The sequence below is a fragment of the Cricetulus griseus genome, assembly GCF_003668045.3.
Source record: "Cricetulus griseus strain 17A/GY chromosome 1 unlocalized genomic scaffold, alternate assembly CriGri-PICRH-1.0 chr1_0, whole genome shotgun sequence".
Lineage (NCBI taxonomy): Eukaryota > Metazoa > Chordata > Mammalia > Rodentia > Cricetidae > Cricetulus > Cricetulus griseus.
Window position 1 is genome coordinate 257,167,735 of NW_023276806.1, and position 6,022 is coordinate 257,173,756.

Genomic DNA, 6,022 nt, shown 5'->3' on the forward strand with positions numbered 1-6,022 from the left:
AGATTACTATTAGGAAATTTTTTGTTTGCTGTGAGGGACTTAAACAGAAATTTCAACTTTTATATGTAATGCATACAGGGAAAGTGACAATAAGGAAGATAATGACTATGAGGGAGACTGGGCTTTTAGAGAAGGAACCAACTATAGACAAGTGACAGTCCCATTTTTTTGTTCTGTCTTACATCAATTGGCCTCTTGATATAATACAGAAACTCTAACAAAATGCTTGAGTTTAGAGGAGGAGAGCCAAATCTGACTCTGAAGAAGCATTGGTTTAGGTGAATTGGAACTAAAAGGTATTGGAAGTAAAGAGAAATAGATTCTTGTATAGAAATAGTTTTAAAGTTTACCACATGGGAGATTCTCCTTTGTTTGGTTCTCTTTTGGTAGCTACTGCTTTTATTTATCTACACGCTCAGTGTGCTCGTGCTTTTTAAGACAGGTTTTACTGTGAAGGCAAGAACAAACACTCCCATTTCCTTTGTGAGGCTTCTATACAATTTGTGGGATATAACTTGGTGGATGATTTGTCATTTTTCCTCTTCAAGAGGTTTCTCCTGTTTGACCTGAATCTTGATCAACTTTGGTATCCAAAGCCTTTCTTCTCTTGTGGTAACAAATGCAAAATCCCTTCCCCAATGTAACATATATCCTGGTTTGCATACTGAGGTCAATACATCTTTGGAGTACACTGGCAGATTCAGTTCAGAAGTATTTTTTTCTGTAATCCAGGGTCTTTCTGCATATGTTCTTTCTCATGAGAAAGTTTAGTGTCAATAAAGCATTATGTAACCTGTGTTTGGGGTCTTTGTTCCCCCTTCCTGTTTATGGAGCATTTCTTTTTAAAGTGTGGTTAGATCTCTCCACTACTGTTGTCCTGTGGGATTGTGTGGTATACCAGTTTTATTTGAAAAACTGTTCCAATTTGCTGAAGCACATACTGGAGTATTGTTAGTTTGTCTATTTGTACAGGTACACCCATAATGACCATTACCTCTACTAGGTGTGTGATAACAGAATCTGCATTTTCAGAGCAAAGATCAGTGGCACATTTGAAACCCTGAAAATGTGTCTATAGTATGGTGTACTGTACAGCAAGCCGAAAAGGTGAAACCAAAAGTGAAACCCAGCCACCTGAAGCTGTCACTCTCAGGCACGCCTTTAGCCAGCCCCTAAGCAGGCGTGGCTACAGATTCCCCTACAATTCCCCTATTATTCTCAAAGAGGATTCAAACTGAACAGTGTAAAGTATTCAAAATTAACAATCATAAAGGTAAAATATAAGATACAACAATCTGCTTATGTCACAACCTAACTGTCTATTTTAACTAAACCCTAAAGTCATCTGAAAGAGGTGTCCAAGCCTGAACACCTCCTTCCAATACCAACCATAAATAGGAAGCTATCCCTAACTAGGTATATACACTATCCTAAGTGACAGCAATGGGGGAAGGGAGCATAGCATCCTCCAAGTTACTTCCTGCTGAAATGGGATAATGATAGCCTTGTGGGGTGCTGTAGGAAGGAAATGCTAGTATAGTGAAAGTCTTGAATGTATTGTATCCAGTCCATGTTAGATAGCATTCTCTTGATAGAAGATCTCGCTTGAAATCCTCACCTTGATTGAAGTCAGTATCTGAAACTTTGGCCAGAGTATCCGTTGAAATGGAGCAAGTTGGATCCAGTGCAGTCGAGGAGGTGTGGCCCATTATCTTTCCAGGGTATCCAGGGATTGCTGTCAGGCAGGTCTTCATTGGCTGGGTGGGACTCAAACATAAATAGTTAGTAGAGAAATACTTGCTTGTGTATGTACACATACTGGGAAAGGCAACTATCGGAGAATAACGATTATGAGAGGGTGTACACCTTGAAATAAAGAGCCAAGATAAGACAAAGATAGTCCCCAAATTCTTTTTCTGTGTTACACCAATTGGCTTCTTGATACAATACAGAAACTCTAAAGTTTAAACAACATGCTTGGATTTTAGAGGAGGAAAGCCAAATCCACCTCTAAATCCAGCATTGGTTTAATTGAATAGGGAATAGGAAATAAGGAGAAATAGAGTTCTCTGAGAGACAGCTGTAAAGGTTACCATATGGCACGTTCCTTTTGTTTGATGGTTATAGCTACCTTCTCTTAAGTATCTACCCATGCAGTGTCCTTTGCCTTCTGAAGATGAGTTTTCCGGTGAAGATAAAAGCAAAAACACTTCCCTTTCCTTTGGGAGGTTTCTATTTAGTTTATGACATATACCATAATAGAATACCAGTTATTTGTTGTCCTCGTCGAGAGGTTTTTCCTTTACAACTCAAATCTCGATCAACTTTGATGGTATACAAAGTTTTCTTCTGTGGAAACCAATGCAAACCCCTACCCCAATGTAACACATTCCTGGGTTCCATATAAAGGTTAGTAAATCTTGGAAATACACCTGCTGATTCATTTCAGCATGTTTTTCTGTAGTCCAGTGTCTTTCTGCAGCTGTTTGTCCTTTTTCATTGGTATTAAGAAAGTTTAGTGTTAATAGAGCATTATGCAACCTATGTTTAGGGGGTTTAGTCTTCCAAGCTCGTTTGTTGAGCATCTCCTTTAGTGTTCTATTGGACCTCTCAATCACTGCTTGTCCTGTAGGATTGTGTGGTATACCGGTGAGATGCCTTATGTTATAATATTTGAAAAACTGTTCCATTTTTGTGGAGACATATGCCGGAGCATTGTCAGTTTTTATATGTGCAGGTATACCCATAACTGCCATCACCTCTAGCAGGTGTGTAATAACAGAATCAGCTTTTTCAGAGTTGAGAGCAGTAGCCCATTGGAACCCTGAGAATGTGTCTATAGTATGATGCACATATTTCAAATTTCCAAACACTGCAAAGTGAAAGACATCCATTGGCCAAACCTCATTCCTCCGAATGCCTTTTGGATTACCGCCTGCTGGCAATGGAGTTTGGTTATAAAAAGAACAAGTATGGCAGTTTCTCACTATCTCCTTGGCTTGTTGCCAAGTGATGGAGAAGTCCTTTTTCAAACCTTTACTAATTACATGATATGAAATTTTATGGCTTCTAGCACACTTCCAATTAATAAATGATCAATCTCATCATTGCCTTGTGCCAGTGGGCCTGGCAGACCAGTATGAGATCTGATGTGTAATGTATAGAGGATTACTTCTGTTTCTGATTGTTTCCTGTAATTTTAGAAACAATGAGTTTAATTCTGTATTATCAGGAAAAAATTCTGCAGTCTCAATGTGTAACACGACTCTCTCTGCATATTGAGAATCAGTAACTATATCAAGAGGTTCTGTAAAATCCATAAGTGCCATGAGAATTGCATATAATTCTGCCTTCTGTACAGATGTATAGTGACTTTGAACTACTTTATTTACCTCACCAGCTTTATAATCAGCCATACCTGATTTGTTAGCATCAGTGTAGAAGGTAAGAACTCTGGAAATGGGAGTTTGTCTTACAATACATGGAAGAATCCAGACTTTTTTGTGAATTTAATTCTATCAGTTTTGGTATAGTTTTAGTAATCATTCCCAAAACGTCAGTAACAGCTATTTGCCAATATTCATTATCCTTCCATAAGGAGGAAATTTCTTCATTAGTTAAAGGTACTATAATTTCTGCTGGATCTTTTCCAGTCAGTTGAAGTCTTAATTTGCCCTTTAGAATCAAATCAGAAATCTTTTCTGTATATGTCTTTAAATATTTATTCTGTTTATGTGGCAGAAATATCCACTCCAATATGGTGTCTTCCCTCTGCATCAAAATTCCAGAAGGGTATTCTCTGGATGGCAAGATAACCAGAATACAGTCTAAATCAAGGTTTATGCGATCTACATCTGCATCCAATATTCTGTTTTCTACCCATTGTAACTCTTTTTCTGCCTTAGCAGATAATATTCTAGGACTGTTTAGGTCCTTATCACATTTAAGGGCCATTTTTAAATGCTTTAAGTCATGTCCTTCTACCCCAATAATCGTCTGTAATTGAGAAATTTCCCCTAATTTCTGAAGAGAATTAAGAGTTTGATCACGATCTCTCCTAATTTGTACCTTTTGAGGTCTGATTCTCTGTAACTCTATCTTGTAACCTAAATAGCTAATAGAATCTCCTCTTTGTATCTTTTCTGGGGCAATCTGTAACCCCCAATGAGGCAGAACTTCCTTCACCATTTCAAACATACGTTCCAAAGTTTCCTTGTTAGAATCTGATAAAAGAATGTCATCCATGTAATGATAAACAATAGATGTGAAAATTTCTTATGAATTATTTCCAAAGATTGCTGTACAAAGTGCTGACACAAAGTAGGACTATTTAACATTCCTTGTGACAAAACACTCCACTGATATCTCCTAACTGGCTGTGAATTAAGAGTTGGTATAGTAAATGCAAATTTTTCTCTATCATTTCCTGTAACTGTATTGTGAAAAAAGGCTTTCATATCAATGACTATGATTGGCCATCCTTTAGGTATTAAGGAAGGCAATGGCATTCCAGGCTGCAGAGACCCCATTGGTTGAATTACCTTATTTATGGCTCTCAGGTCTGTCAGCAATCTCCAGTTAACTGACTTCTTTTTTATAACAAATACAGGAGAATTCCAAGGACTGGGAGATTCCTCTATATCCAGCATCTAGCTGTTCCTGTACTAATTCTTCTAGAGCCTCTAGCTTCTCAGAGGTCAAAGGCCATTGTCCTATCCAGACAGGTTCATCTATAAGACATTTTAATGGCAGGGCCTTTGGTTCCTCTGAAGGTCTATCATTTGTATTTAGTTTCTGTACAGCCTAGATGGTTGGTGATCGTTTCCATAGCGTCTTACCAGGTCTTTTCTACTATCCAGCGATTGTACATAATTCGTATCTGACACTGCATGTATGTTAATTTGAGTTTTCCATTGCTGTAAGAGATAGCGACCTCAGAGATTTATAGCTATTTCTGCCACGGATGATTTCACTCTCCCTTTCTGTCCTTCCTGTCCAATGCAGACCACTGAGTTAACACTCTGTCAAAACCTAGAGTTCCAATTCCTAAAAATCATACACTTGCCTCTTAAAAGGTCATTTCTTAGGCCAAGACTTTTGGGTAATAATAGTCACATCTGCCCCAGTGTCTCCCAAGCCAGTAATATCTATTAATTTTCACTTTCAACTGGTCTTTTATCATTAATAGAAGTTTGCCAAAATATGCGTTTCTTATTTTGTCCAGTCACATTTGATTCTTCATCACTATTCAAACTACCATCTACAGCAATATCATTTTTCACAAGAGGCAAAGAATTATCTATTTGTCCTGTGAGAGATTGTCTTCCACTGCTACTGGGAACAACCAGAACTTTCTCAGTGTGGGGGACTTCTTGAGGCCCCTCTCAGGGTTTCCTAGCCTTTACGGAGTTTCCTTGCATGTCCCTGGTCGATCTACATTCATTGGTCCCAGTGTCTGCCCTTACCACATCTTCTACACAATCCAGAAGGAAGTGACCTTCCATATGAGGCTGTGTTAGAATTCCTTTGTCTACAACTTCTCTTAATATGTCCCATTCTACCACAGCTGAAACATCTAGGTTCCAGGCACCTCCGTGGTCTCCTGGGGAAGACTCTTCCTTCCCAAGGTCCTGGTTCATAGTAGTAATATCATCTGGCCTCTTGGTACCTATGTAGACCTCTGTACGTTGCTTCTTCTTCCCAAGCCTTTGCATCCTCCCCTCTAGAACTTTCAATCTCCTGTTGCCATTTTAAACCTTTGGAGATGGCTTCTCCTACCCAAGCTCCAGTATCTTGCACATGATAGTCAATGTTGGCTGCATGCAAAACCCATTCTTCTAGTGGAGCTGATCTGATCTTTAAAGGCAAAAGTATTCTTTTGTGTATTGGATTTGCATTTTCATAAGCTGTTGTATATAACCCAAATAGAGATTGTTCCTGGCTGGCTGGGGGGATTCTGGTTTTACTGTTTTTTTTAATTATCCCTCTTTCTTTTTTTTTTTTTTTCTTTTTTTTTTTTTTT